Genomic DNA, 13,413 nt, shown 5'->3' with positions numbered 1-13,413 from the left:
CCTGTTGTTTTGGACTTCTAAGGGGCTTGAGACCAGTACTCAAGTTCTTTGATGCCCCAACCAGGCAACTGGTGATCCAGGCTACTGTCATCTCTCGCCTGGATTATGCCAGTTCTCTCCTGGCTGGGGCTAACCAGGCCGAACTAACCCGTTTGCAACGGGTTCAGAATGCCGCGGCGAGAGCGATTGTTGGCCTGCCCAGATTTAGTTCTGTGGCAGGTGTCCTTCGCTCTTTACATTGGCTTCCGGTTAGGAAGCGCATTCTCTTTAAGATCTTGTGTCTTGCTTTTAAGATTCTGAGAGGTATCGGCCCGGAAATTTTGTCGAGCTGCCTTTCCTTTTATGTCCCCACCCGCAGTCTCCGTTCCCAGGGTTTGGCCCTTGCAGTGGTCCCCAGATTCAGGCTCAGCCGTATGGGAGGCCGTTCTTTCAGGGTCATGGCCGCATCAGCATGGAACTCCCTTCCTGTTGAAATTCGTTTGATGGAGGACCTTTTGACTTTTCGGAGGGCGATAAAAACTTTCCTGTTTTAGTTGCTCTGTCTTTATTCTCTGTTGTGTTGTGTTTTGCCTTGTCCTTGCGCCGGGACGCTCCTTGGCTGGAGTATCTGTGCGCACAATAAATCACCTTAACATAACATAACATAACATAACCCCCTGCCCCTGTATCCCCTGCTGCTCTGAGTGTGGAGTCTGTGGACTTGCTTCAACAGATCCATGTAGGGCAGACATCAGTGCTGAGTGTCCTCCATGCATACACCAGTCTGGTGACACAACTGGTGTCATTCATGGATGGCATATGATCGGGCATGTCTGCCCTACAGAGGACCAATCAGTCCATGGCCTCTTCCCACATGGCAGCAGTGTCTCTCCTCCAACAGTCCCTCACCCCTCCTACCTCAGCCCCATTCACAATTACTAGCACTCTACCTGTCCCAAGCACACACACACCAGCACATTCACCCAAACCCACAGACACGAGGAGCACACAAACACACAAACCAATGTCTAAACGTGCACGAAAGCAACCTCAAGGGACTGATACCACACTCACAGGGGATGATTTGCAAACACACACACAGGCATCCACAACCACTCCGCAGTCCTCCAATATCTCTCCCTCCAAGAGCCCTGCCCTTACCTCACCTGCAATCCCAACATACAAGGGGAAGAGGAAGTCCCCACACACAGAGGGGAGGGTCCCTCACACCCGGACACCCTCCTCCAGGCGCAGGCAGACTGAGGTCCCCACCCGCAAGTCCCCCCGGACCAAGAAGAGCAAGAACCCACCCCCTCAGCTCCACAACAGTCTCTGTCCTCAACCCACAGGCCACAACTCCACAGGTTCCCCCGCCACATCCTGCCCCAGGTTCCCCCACTCACAGATACACCATACCCAAAATGCTCAGGGGGATGTGGGCAAGTGGTGGGGGAGAAGCCCCCACCACTTGCTCTTCCACCACCACCATCCCCGGTCAGCCTGTTTGTGCCACTGGTGTGGGGACCGTGGCCCCCCTCTGTCCTGCTAACCTCACCTGAACCCCATTCCGCTCCCATGGAGTTAGGTACTGCAGTGGAGTCCACGACCACCCAGTCTGACTTGGACACTGCAGTGGGGACCCAGTCCACTCCATCTGACCCACCCACTACAGTTGTGCCGGCACCCATCCCATCAGACTTGTGCCCCACAGTTATGACAGCACCCACTATGTCAGACACCTCCACTGCAGTTCCCAGTGACTCTCCTGCACCCACCACCCCTTCACTGCCTTCTTCTGCTGAACACTGATCCTGTCCCTGCTGTGCCTGGCCTGCCGCCATGTATGCCCCTCCGAGTGGATGTCTCCTGTACTTAGCAGTGCAAGCAATCAACAGGTGATAGTTGTCACACACACCATGTTTGGATTTTAGCTATGTACTGGACATTGGCCTTTGTTTTTTCTGGACTTTACATTTGATTTTCCAATTTGCTGAAAAAAGCATTTGTTGTTATCCTTGTGATATATATTTGATTTAGCTGTACATTATGTTAATGATGTTTACCATGACCTTGCTGTTATAATGCTGGATTTTCATTGTTGAATACTGAGGTGTTGTTGTGATGTACTCTATGTGGTCCATGAGATATGTATCTTATTCTGGTCGGTATCCATTTCATCCTTTGCAGCAAACTGGGTGTGTCGTGATTAACTAATTTGGCACAGGGATGTCAGTATTTCATTTGCATGGTCACATCTGTGGCTTGCACCCATGCACATATGATGTGCTTCCCATTGTCAAATTTGTCTATTTCCCTGACTGTTGGCCCATCTCCACTGGAGTTGCAGGTGTGGGCATCATTGGTGTAGGAGTCAACTGTGTCCTCTGTGCAACTTGCTAGACATAACTATTGAGTATGTGCAGATGACTTAAGGGACACTCCAGTACCCAGGCTGATGTGCCCAGAGCCTTCATTGGGTGGTAACTGATGGCTGACTGGACAAGTGTTCTGCTGACATGACTGAGACCTGCTGAAACTATGTTTGGCACAGCTGAGCTTCCACAGGAGTTTAGTCCCCTCAAGTAAGTGTGTTGGGCCCATGGTGTGTGTTGTGTGGGCAAGTCTGTGTGTGTTCCCATCCCTTTTTCTACACATTCTGTGTTCCCTTAATATGTCCGTGTTGGTGATGCTTGCTGAGTTGTCCTGTGTTCATCCCACATCTTTGTCCTGGGCTTCCAGATATGTGGTTGCATGTCACACTACTGTTCATTTGTGTGTCATCATTGGGATTTGTCAGTTCTGAGTGGTGATGATGTTGTCAGATGCAGATGGGACACAGTCACGGCTCCCCAGGGCACTTGTTTGTTCCCAATATCATGTAATTGTCCATAGTAGTTACCTTTTAGTGATTGAGACATGTGTATGTGTGTGTGACTGCTCCCACTCGTCAGGTTCAGAGGTGGGTTGGCAGGTGTCAGCATGTATGCCTTGTAGTTCTCCTTGGCTTCTGCATTGTCCTGGGACTGTTGCAAGGATTCCAAAGGTTACGGGAGCTTTGACTTCATGGCCATTTACCCAATACTGTGCAGTATGTCTGTCATTCACTGTGGCTGTAGCCTGTCCTTGTGTGATGAGTCTGTGCACCTTAGATCCTCCCAACATTACTGTGTTTGTCATGGGTGCCTGTGTGATGTCACCAGTCCATGTGGGCTTCACTTATGCGCATTGGTTCAGTTCAGGGTGTGTGGTGTCAAGGGTGGACAGATGTGAATGTTTGCATGGCTCGGACCCCACCTCCCTTTTGTCCCTGGTTGATGGTCCATGCTGAGTGATTTGTGTTTGTGTAGGTGTGATGTACGTTTGTGGCACAGGACGCATGTCTGAGTTTCCCAGTTTGAACGACATCTACCTTTGTCATCACAGTGGACGTATTAATGTGTCACCCCAGTGTTTGGTCCCTGGGGGTCATGCTGTTGTGGGTCTGTATCTTGCTGTTTTAGTTGCTATTCATTTCAGCTTGTGTCACATGTGTCTGTTGGGATCCCTATCATCTTACAATGCCTGATCGCCCACTAAGGGGTGCCCAATTCATGGGTTACTTTTGTATGGCACTGTGTCCACATCTGTGTCATTGTGGTTCATCCACCCTCATGTGTTGTGTTGTTGCCTGGGGATACTGAAACACACACAAATACATGTTGTGTCAGATGTGTAGTGTGAGGTTGCTTGTTTGTGTTTGCGCATCTGCACCAGTGCATTGGTATTGCTGTTGTGGGCCATTGGCTGAATGTTGTTTGTGTGTTTTTCCCTGCTGTCCCTGTGAGTCTTATCTCATCGTTCTGCACATTAATTCTGGTTGTTAGGTCCCATTGCTGCCATGGAATGGGAGTTTGTGAGCTGACATCTACAGTCTACACAGGATATATTGATTTGTGTGTCTATATTTGAGATGTGTGTATGCATTATGATGGTCACTTCTGCTTTTGTGTCATTGTACACTGTATGCAATGTCAGCCCCCATGGGTGGTGCTTGTCTGCACATGGCATAGAGTTTGTTTCATTTTCACAGCACTTTTTGCCTCACCACATCTCTGTGGGTATGTGACATAACCACTACTTTGACACAAAAGTGTTTCATGTGTTGGGACCAGCAGGAATTATACATGTTGTTTGGTATTTGCAACTTTTACCATGATGACACTTAACTTTTGGTCACTGTGATGATGGGGGGTTTAGACTCCATTACTACAATGCTCAACATTTGCTGCAGTTCGGGACCCCACACTTAACTTTTGTTCTACACAGTGATGGGGGTTAGAGCACATTAACACAGTGCTATTGTGATGCTTGACTTGTGTATCCCACACTCAGTTTTTGGTCACACATATGATGGTAGTTACATTGTATGTTCGAAGTCATATTCACTGTTGTGGGCATTTGTCCCAGACGACACACTGTTGTCATGATGTTAGGGGGATGTATTTTGCAGACATACCTAATGTTGGTGTATGATGGATGTGTGGCGCATCACCCATCCTATGGGTGTGGGGGTTGATATTGATAGTCACACAGCACCCTATGAGTGGGGGTGGCAGTAGTGATAGGCAACATACCCCCTATGAGTGGGGGTGGCAGGAGTGATAGCCATGCAACCCCTATAGAGGCTTGTTGCTAGTGGACAGGATATGACCTCCTGGGTGTGTGTGACATTTGGCGGGTATGTGTTGTTTGTTTGTGTGGTAGGTGTCTGACTTACAGTCTGAGCCGTCCGTGTCTTTTCCTGATCCGGTCATAGATGTACAGTTCTGGTATGACCTGCGCAATGGGATTCATGATGTGTTCGTCTCGTACACGCTGCTTGTTGCTCCATCTCATACCCTTTGCTAGCTGGTCCATCTCGTAGCCGTGTATTGTGTTCTGGCGCGAATCGAACCTGATATTCTGCTTTCCTGGATGCTGTGATGTGCTGTACGTGGTGACCCGTTCGGTGCGTAGGAAGTACGCATCGTACTTGACCACCCAGTGAATGCTGTATAAATAGTCCTGTGCAACTCAATTTGGCATTTACGGATCCGGCTCACCCGGAAATTGAGGATGGAGTCGGAGCGTACATGTTGGTCCGGAATTTGGCACTTTTCCGTATCGTACTTCTTCGCCCGGACGGTCCAGCTCCTGGAACGCTTCGGGCGTAAGATAAGGCTACGGACAGCTCTCGGTGAGCTGTCCGACCGAGATCGGAATCAACCCCTGAATTGTGTCAGATTTAAAGTTTGAGGAATACTGCATGTAAAAAACTGCACATTAATCTCTATCACAGCATATAACTCACAAATTCTTCTGAGTACATGCAAACAGTGTGTGACAGGTTACCTATATAATTCACCAGGTGGTTCTAAAAGACTATATATTCCTCACTAAAACCTGAAAATACATGTGTTTCTGATTGAGTATAACAATACTCCCTGGATGATTGGATGAATGCATGGACTGTGCCTAGGTGATTCTCTCATAATATAGGTAGTGCCTGAATGAGTCAATGCTGATGTAGGAACTACATTGGTGGTTCCACATCCGCAAAGTAAGTGCCTGTGTATTCACATGACTATATTGATACTATCTGGGTGATTGGATGAACACATGGGTGTTGCCTTCCGTAGTTCAATGAGTACATGATTGGTGCCTGCATGATTGGAAGAGCACATGTGCAGTCTATTGCTCTGTTAATCAGCGTGCATATTCATCAGTAAGTTTCTAAAACTGAAAAAAACTATTCTCACTTTTTCAAAACACAAAACCTTTTCCTAATGCCTTACTTACATTATTTTGCAAATATTTCTATTGTCTTTAAAAAATATATTCAGCAATTCTCAAATAAAAGTTACATTCCAAATGAAGCTAGCACAAGAACTCTCAAGAGACATTCTGCACTATTAACCCTCCTCAGTTTTAAACACAGCATGTTTGAAGAGATACACCACCCTTTTCAAAAGTCTTAAAGAACCTAGATGACTATGTAAATATATATGTGATTTCATAATAGAGACACACCTTCAGGTCATCTTTCCAAAAATATATAGTTCTCTGCATCTTTAAGTAAACTCAAGAGTCTTATCGTACATATAACTATCTCCAAACAGAAAAAACAAATCTCACCATCTAAACATATGCCAACCGGTTCAATAAGTTAAAAAACCCATTGACAATCACTATCTAATACATACCTAACAAATTTTACTACTTTATAATTTATATACAGGTATAGCACATGTTCTTATGTTTTCTTCATGACTACATTACTCCTGTTTGATAATGTGACTAAAAGTACCACAGTTCCCAGAATGCAAATAACATATATCCGTCTATTCTGCACATGATACTTAGACATTTAAAACATTGTCATTTTTAAAGGCATTACTAATGTTAACTTTCAACAGTACTAACATCTTAAACACATACCCTCTGACGGATACAGTTCATCTGCTATTTACTTTTTCACATCACTGTGATTCTCTTTTTACTCAAACTCCCATGCGCATCTTCAGTTCTAATGTACATTTTTTATATAATTAAAAAGTCAGTGAATTGAGCTCATAGATTACTTTGTTCTTTGAGCTCTTTTTGGAGAGTCTTAACACTGTTCATATTTGTAAAAACTAAGCACAAGAGTGGCAAACCTCTCTCATAGAAAGCAACTATAAAATGGCAACCTCTTCTACTTTTCACTCTATCGGGCACATGCATCAAAGATAATTGCATTCGCAAACAGTGCGAATCGCAATTTTCGGCCGTGCGCGAATGCAATTATCAAAATTGGAATGCATCATGTATTTCGCAATTTTAGGAATCGCAATCATGTTGCGATTTCTAAAATTGCGATTGCATTTAAGAAATCGCAATTTCAGATTTCTTAAATGCAATGCATGATCATTTTTAAATTGCGAATAATCAATTTGGAAGTGGTAAATTAGCATGAGGTTGGACCTCCTGCTAATTTACCGAAAACATTCAAACGTGCACAAAAATGCATTTTTGAAAGTTGCATTTTACACACACACATGTCCTTGGGACATGTGTGTGTATAAATTGCAGTTAAGTTTAATTTCAGGGGTGCAGGGAGGGGTTCTTTAGACCCCCCCTGCAACCTTGAAGTTGCATTTTCAAAATGCGATTCACAAATTCAAAATCGCAATTTGTAAATGCCTTCCCATTGATTCCTATGGGCCTCTTGGCCCATAGGAATCAATGGGAAGGGTTTTCCTTAAGTGCGATTCGCAAATTGTGAATCGCAATTAAGGAAAAATACCGATTAGGTAAAAAAATTGCGATTTATTCATGCATTGCCGTTTGCGAATCCTTAATTGCGAATCCTTAATTTTCGCAATTAAGGATTCGCAAATGGCAACATTGATGCATGTGGCCGTATGTTCATGAGAAAGGCAGCAAATTAAATCATGTCTTTCATTTTAGACTCCTGTATATCTATTTGTGAATAATTAGCATCTGTTAACCCTTTCCCTTCCTTTCAACATGAGATTCCTAACTATATGGTCGTAATGTATTTGCAATCATCGCGGAACAATCGCAAAAGAAAATGGGAGTTCTAACCGATATCTAGGTTCATTTTTCTGAAATTTAACTACTACACAACAGTTTATTACACGGTCCTGAGCTGGAAATTAAATTTTGCCATTACTTAAATTGTGTCATCATTCCTCAACTTAAAAAAAATGTTCTGTCTCTTTTACATCCATTCTCCCAATACACCCTTAGCTCAGTGTACCTAGCAACCAAGTGAAACCTGCAGGTCACAAGTTCACAGCACATTCTAGAAGGAACATGCTACTTCCAAATAAGATAAGATAAGCAGGTGTGCTTTACTCCACACATTCAAAAGCATATCAATGTCTGTATTATATTTCTTTTTTTAACCAACAGCCAATAATAAAACTTCTTGTTAAGGCATCCAACACACTGCCTAACCTTATTTAATTTCATGCTGACAGACTCCAATGAAATGTATCTTTAAAAAAAACTCCTCAATTTTAACAGCCTTTCCTTTAGAAAACTATCTAATTCAGCTCCAGCCTACTGATTACTTTTGCTCCTTCACTTCAAAATAATTAGAGTATGTATTGCGGGACACAGCTATATCTATTGGGCTAAAGAGGCTGCATAAATTAGAGGTATTGACTGAGGCACTCCTTTTAGGATGGGTTATGAATTCTTGTTGATTAGTGGCCCAGTGGTGGTGGAAACATTGAAAGTTGAGCGTGGATGAACTACCTAATCGACTAACCGGTATTATACACTAGTGAAGACACCTCCTAGGCCTCATCGCCTATTGAATTGGATGAATCATTGATAGGGACGTAGGCTGTCAAATGTGCGGGTTACTTAATTTGGCCAGAAAACGTTAAAAGTTCAGCAGTTGCTGGCTTAAATCCATTGTGGATTCCCAAGCTCCTCACCTCATGATTGTATACTGTGGTGGCAATGACCTAGGCACATTGACTGGGGTTGGGCTGGTAATCCAAATGAAAGAAATCATTGCAAAACTTATGTTGATTTTCCCTCACACTGTCTTTGAGTATTCTAATATATGCCAAAGACAGAAATAGAAGTAGTCAAATCAATTCTGTGCACAGATTGACAAAGCCAGGAAACATGTCAATAAAACTGCTTCTCCATTCCTCAGAGACCATCGCATGGGCTGTATCTATAACAACAATCTGCGGTTTGACATGCATGGAATTTATAGAAATGATGTAGTGTATTTTACAGATGAAGGTACAGGGTGTTTCTCTGTAACATGACACTCTGCATCTGGTCCTATGTATAGCAGCCAAATACACACAACCAATGCAACAACTCTTGTTTAATATTTGTAAAAACTAAGCACAAGAGTGGCACACCTCTCTCATAGAAAGCAACTATAAAATGGCAACCTCTTCTACTTTGCACTCTATGTTCATGAGAAAGGCAGCAAATGAAATCATGTCTTTCATTTTAGACTCCTGCATCTCTATTTGTGAATAATTAGCATCTGTTAACCCTTTCCTTTCTTTTCAAAATGAGATTCCTATCTATATGTGGTCGTAATGTATTTGCAATCATCGCGGAACAATCGCAAAAGAAAATGGGAGTTCTAACCGATATCTAGGTTCATTTTTCCTAAATTTAAATACTACACAGATTGACAAAGCCAGGAAACATGTTAATAAAACTACTTCTCCATTCCTCAGAGACCATCGCATGGGCTGCATCTATAACAACAATCTGCGGTTTGACATGCATGGAATTTATAGAAATGATGAAGTGTATTTTACAGATGAAGGCACAGGGTGTTTCTAAGTAACACTCTGCATCTGGTCTTATGTATAGCAGCCAAATACACACAACCAATGCAACAGCTCTTGTCAGAGACTTCCTAGTACCCGAAATATTGTGAAGTTTTTTTCTTTTGTTTTTGACAATCTTCATGACAACGCCGTGATCCTCGGGAATACATTGCGAAAACAGAAAACAAAAGCAGACATTCAATGACCACCAACACATATAAAAATAATATGTAAAAAATCAATTCTAAACATTGCACTACACATATTTATATACATACTTCTTTCAAAGCATGTATACACTCATACTTTTGTACTAAGTTTCTTTAAACACCATCTTTCTGACCTATTTTCAGTTTTTGCAGTTATTCGGGACTTCGCAATGACATCGTTTACCGCAATACTCGCACCTTTTTCATAAAGTCTAAAACACATATACCCACACATACTAAAATATTTCATACACTCAGGGTTTCTTACAATATTCTCTAAAGTCATCTTTTTCTAAAAAATTCTTTAGAAACCATCTCTAAAGCATATTTTATGTTTTCGTGGTGACACCAGAGGTCGCAATGATGTCGGTAATCACGATTTCCCCGTATACATCGCAAAAATGCAAAGCAAAAGGAGGAATTCAATAGCCACCACCACATTTAAAAATTATAACTATATAATTAATTTCAACCATTACAGTAGATAACTATATAAATACCTCCATAAAAACATTTATCAGAATCTCAATATCTCTTTAACAATGCGTATTAAGGATTCACTGATATAGTTTTTATATGTCTACCAATATTTGCGATGATGTCGGTAGTCGCGATGTCCCCACGATACACTGGGGTCATGCTATCCACCACACTTGATTAAAAAGACCAATTTTTGGCACATAACTTGTTTCACTAACACTAACACATGGGGTCCGAGTACCTCTACTCTGACACCTTATGTTAGCTTTTTCAGAAGTTTTCAACTCAGGGAACCATTCCCTATCAATAAAATGGCAGCCACAACTTTCTGTTCAGGTTCTGTCTGGCCAAATAGAGCATTCCTGTTGGGGTTTGCATTTGCGATTCACCGTGAAACCTTTGCGAAATATCTGTGGCCAGAGATATCACTAAAAAGTTTGGCTTAACTTTCTCAAAAATTACCAAACAGATTTATAACAAATAGGCAAAAGGCACTTCCTTGTACCAACATCTAGTTCCCTGCCAAATTGGGTGTAAGTCTGTTCAGCTGTTCAGGCTGTAGGTGTGAATAAAGGTTCCTATTGGAATGAACATTACAAATGCACCCTGATTTTGCACCCCAAATTCTCGGTCCCCACTGCACGGTTTTCATGAAGATTGGTCAATTAAAGCCAAAGTTATAGGCAAGCCAAAAAAATGCTTTTCCTAGGGAGAGTAGGTCTTCACTTTAACTACCTTCTGGTAACAGGGACAATATAGTTAGAAAGACATTTCACACATACAAAACCAGAGAAGTTCAGCAGTGCGTTAACTATAATTTAGCCCCTCACATATTACATCTCTCATGGCATGGTCACTGGCATCACTTATTACATCTCAAATGACAACACTGATAAAATCATCCAGTGAGCAGTAGTGGTTGGAAGTGTATGGATGTGTGAATGGGTATGTGAGTTGCTGTATGGGTTAGTAAGTGGCTGTGTCAGTAGCTGTATGGGAAAGTGTGCAACTGACTGCATTGGGTGAGTGAGCAGTTGTGTGAGTGGTTGTATAGGCGAGTGACAGTTTTTTTGGGTGACAGTATTGGTGACTGTGTGGGTATATGACTGGTTGTATGCATAAGTGAGTGGCTGTGTCAGTGGTTGAATGACAAATTTTGTGAATGTGTAATGACTTCACATGTTATATCACTCATGGCTTGGTCAGTGACATCAAATTATAGGTAGCTCAGGTAACTATAACGGCTGAATTTCTTTGTTTTTGTACGAGTGAAATCTGCACCTAACACTAACGTCCCTGTAACTTTAGTTTTTTCAGTGAATTTCTATGTTTTTTTTTACTAGAACTCGTGTTTGCAGAGTCCTGGAGAAAGGGGGCGGGGCTTCTGACCAGCTTTCAGTAATAGCACAATGTGGGACTTATTGGCGGTAACATGAGGGATTTTTGGCCCCCAAAGACCTTCAATATACAAAGGGACTTCATCTGCCAGGCAGTAGTGCACTAGGAGTCGTGTTTGCAGAATGGAGGAGAAAGGGAGCGGGCATCCAACCAGCTCACAGCAATCCTGCTGTGTGGGACGTACTGGAGGTAACAGGAGAGGTTTTTGGCCCCCAAGGACCCTCAGCAGCCAATATGACTTCATTCCCCAACCAGTAGTGTACAAGAAGGCCCGTTTTCAGAGTGGTGGAGAAAGGGTGCAGGGCCTCCGATGACTTATCAACAAACCTACTGGAGGTAACAAGAGGGGTAGTTGGCCCCAAGGTCCCTCAGGAGCAAAGGGGACTTCATTCCCCAACTAGTAGTTCACCAGGAAGTGCACTTGAAGAGTGGTGGTGAAACGGGGCGGGTATCAGGCAACAGGTCGAGCAGGCTTTTTCAATTTTTATGTTTTCCTAGGGAACGGGGCCACATGGCCCCCCTTCTGTGGCCCAATTTCAGCCTGGGGACCAAATCCCCCAGGGCCTGGCTTTATTTTATTTATTTATTTTTTATTTAGGGATGGTGGCCCACTCCCCTGGCTGATTTCAACCCGCAGGACCCAATACCCAGGGCCTGGCCTTCTTGTAGTGGGGGGCAAGTTGGCACCACTTCCTGTGCTGATTTAGAACCTGGGGACCCCATTCCCCAGGTCTCGAACTTTTAACAATGTTTTTAATTAGTAGTAGGGAGTTGGGCTGTGTGGCCCCCTCCCTAGGATGATTCCAGTCCCAGGGACCCCATCGGGGGCCTCCATTCTTAGTTAGGGATAAAAGGGGCATCCTGAAGGCCCCACAGTCCCTGCAAGCTCCCTGAGTACTGCAGGAGCCGGTATTGTTTTCACACAGAGGCAGCTGCTGGAAAAACAGCTCCTTGAGTGTGAAAGTAACTCTTCTCCGCTTCTAGCAAGCGAGAACATTTTTAAGTAGAGTGATTGCTGTGGTTATTAAGGAGCAGTAAAGCTCCACAAAGCTACAGCAAACAGCTATGTCCACAGAGTGGGCACCCTGGGACAAATCAGGAGCTGGCCCTGTGAGGTGGTGGGCCCCAGGGGCATGTTTGGCTCCAGGAGGGGGGCCACATGGCTCCCCTACATTCTTATATTTTGCCTCAGTTAGGTAGTGGTCTTAGAGGCGCAGGCAGGCCAAACGGGCCTGCCCGCATCCATATTTTAAAGTGCCCCTGGAATGTGGGGGTCCCCAGGGCTGCGGGTGGTCTGAGGGCCCCCTCATTCAATGTTACAAAGCCGCAGGGAGGTGGCGGTCCCTGTGGCTGTGGGGGTCCAATTCAGTCCTCCACACTCATTGTAAAGAAACCCCAGGGCGATGGCAGTCACCATGGCTGCAGGGCGGTCCATGTGGGCCCCTCGCATAAATAAAATAAGTGCCTGGGGGAGCAGATGTCCTCAGAGCTTATATAAAGGCTTGGAGGGGAGCCCCATGTGCCTTTCTCCTTTATATTTATAACCCCTACATGCCACAGGGATTTGGCTAACCTTGGGGCCTCCTTTCATTGGGAGCTGCACTTTTATCCCCATTTAACTGTGAATTTACAAACCCACCTGTGATTGTGCAGCAAAATGAATATTAAAAACAGTTTCTAAACCTCAGTGGGGTCTGGGACCCCACCACCAGTTCTAGAGGGTCAGGGTAGTCCTACCCTGCCCCCCTTCATTCATTTTGTGCGTTTTTTTGGGACTCAGCTCAAGTTAAGTCCCAAGATGGCTGCTAACAGTTCCTGGTTGAAGTGTTGGCAACCAACCAGATTACAGCACGGGGACCGTTGGATCCGTAGATATACACAAATTTGTTTTCCAGTTAAAATCTTTAATACTACTGAATGGATTTACACCAATTCACAAAAAGCACAATATGTGTATCAACATCTACCTTCCTGGCAAATTTGCTGTAATTCCATCCAGCGGTTTGGGC

This window comes from Lissotriton helveticus, chromosome 2_1 (genome assembly GCF_964261635.1).
Source record: "Lissotriton helveticus chromosome 2_1, aLisHel1.1, whole genome shotgun sequence".
Lineage (NCBI taxonomy): Eukaryota > Metazoa > Chordata > Amphibia > Caudata > Salamandridae > Lissotriton > Lissotriton helveticus.
Note: the sequence above shows the minus strand (reverse complement) of the source record.